Below are 2,728 nucleotides of genomic sequence, written 5' to 3' on the forward strand. Positions count from 1 at the left end.
TCATGAACTCAAAAATTGGGTTGTGACAAATTGTAACGCCACTGAAAATGAGTCCCGGAGCGTCACACGGTGCTTGAGGCTACGAGTAGCCCCAAGCTAACCTGTTCAGCCATTCTCATTCAGTTCAACACAAATCAACGGGGTTTCCATAAATAACCCTTAAATATCAAAAAAGTAATCATCATCCAAGAACAAAAAATTTTTAGAAAGATAACAAAATACGACTTATTAGTCTACTCCCAGCATCAATACTAGTCTGACAAGCCTCTAAGAAAATCAATAAAACTAGCGAGCCATTGAGACATGCCCCAACTGACTCATACTAAGTTATCAAATGTAAACAATTCCGTGAAACCAACATCAGACATCACGTCCTTGGAACATGAGGACTCAGCACAACAGAGGATGTAGAACAGCATGCTCGAAGAATCACTGTCGAACCTGGAACTGAGCACCTGAACCTATATTCCGAGAAAATGCAGCCCACATTCGAAGATGTGGGTCAGTACCATGGAAAGAAACCAAGTATACGGGGAACATCATAATCATAAATATTTATAAGAAATATGCAGGATGTATGAAAGACTCACATAGCCCGAGGAAGATCATCATAATCATGAGAGGATGAAATAAGTATAATAACACATGTGAGTCATCATATAATTTGTCAATCACTTTCAGTTCATCAAGAATATCAATTCTCATAATGTAAATATCATTTAAATCTTTCGAAAAAGTAACTTTCAGAATTCCACTTTCAAATCACTTCACCGTTCACCATAGACACAAGAAAACATACACACACTGGGAGATCCTATAACTGACATAAACCATGAGAGCTATATGGATTCCAACGTACAACCCACGTTGGGGAGAGTCGTCTTACTGCAACTTTTATAAAAAATGCATGATTTAGGAAAGAACAGTACCTTCGGCTTGATCGGAGTTCGTGGAAAATAGGTTCGGCTACTTGGATCGCATATCCGCCTCAGTTTCCCAAGTTCCACCCTCAACAGATTGGTTTTCCCATAACACCTTGACCAAGGGAACTTCTTTGTTCCTTAGTCTTTGGACACTGAAATCAAGAATCTCAACAGGAATCTCATCAAAAGAAAGATTTTCTTAAATGTCAGCACTCATAGAGGAATCCACTACCACAACATTTCTAATATGATTTCTAAGCATGGAGACATAGAATATTGGATGATAGAGGACAACTCGGAAGGCAGCTCGACCTCATAAGCTACCTTACCAACACGGCTAAGAATTTTATAAGGACCAACATACGGGGACAAAGCTTCCCTTTCTTTCCGAATCTCTTCATCCCTCTCATGGGTGAAATTTTCATATACACTAGGTCACCAACTTCAAACTCAAGGTCTCTCCTTCTAACATCCGCATATGACTTCTGACGACTAGGCGCAGTTTTCAACCTTTCCCTAATCAACTTGACTTTTTCCATAGCCTCAAATACTGAATCAGGACCACTCACAACCGCTTCACCCACCTTGAACCAACCTATGGGTGATCTTCACTTTCTCTCATATAAGGCTTCAAACGGAGCAATGCCAATACTAGACTAGAAACTGTTATTTTAAGAAAACTCTATCAACGGTAAGTGATCATCCTAATTTCCCTTAAGGTCAAGTGTACAAGCTCTTAACATATCCTCAAATGTCTGGATGGTTCGCTCAATCTGACCATTGGTCTGCGGATGAAAAGTAGAACTCAAAAGTACGTGGGTACCAAGACCCTTCTGGAAAGCTTTCCAAAATTGCGAAGTGAACTGAGTACCCCTATAAAAAATGATAGACAAGGGAACTCCATGCAGTCTGACTAGCTCTCGGATATACAATCTTATGTAATCCTCAGTAGTTTATGAAGTATGAACAGGCAAGAAATGAGCAGACTTAGTCAACCTATCAACCACAACCCAAATGGAATCATGATGGCATCGGGAAGGAGGTAAACCAATCACAAAGTTCATATTTATCTCTTCCCACATCCAAGTGGGAATCTAAACTCTTGCATCATACCACCAGGTCTTTGGTGTTCAACCTTAACCTATTGGCATGTTGCATACTTAGCTACAAACGCTGCTATATCTTTCTTTATGCCACTCCACCAATAGATTTCCCGCAAGTCTAGGTACATCTTAGTGGCACCAGGATGAATAGAATATCGCGCCCCATGCGCTTCAGCCATAATCCTCTATCTCAGATCATCAACATTCAGGATATACAATCTACCCTACAATCTCAACATACTATCTTCCTCTTGGGAGAAAACCTCTACTTTTTGGTCCTTGACTGACTCTTTCAGTTGACCAAACTAGGATCTAAGTATTGCTTTTCCTTCATATCCAAAAACAAGGAGGATTCAGAACGACTCTGAACCCCTATACTACCTTCAGTAGAGTCAAACAACCTAACCTCCAATCTATCCAAATGATGTACATCACGAGCCAACTCTTTATTACCTTCTACCATATGCGAAACACTACCTATGGACACTGTACTTAGGGCATCTGCCATAATATTAGCCTTGCCCGGATGGTACAACACACTCATATCATTGTCCTTTAACAATTCTGGTAAACACATACTGCAGACTCTTATGATCAGTGAAACCATCAACATGGACACCATACAAATAGTGTCCCTAGATTTTCAAAGCAAACACAACAGCAGCCAACTCAAGGTCATGGGTGGGGTAATTTTTCTCATGG

The sequence above is a fragment of the Capsicum annuum genome, chromosome 12, assembly GCF_002878395.1.
Source record: "Capsicum annuum cultivar UCD-10X-F1 chromosome 12, UCD10Xv1.1, whole genome shotgun sequence".
Classification (NCBI taxonomy): Eukaryota; Viridiplantae; Streptophyta; class Magnoliopsida; order Solanales; family Solanaceae; genus Capsicum; species Capsicum annuum.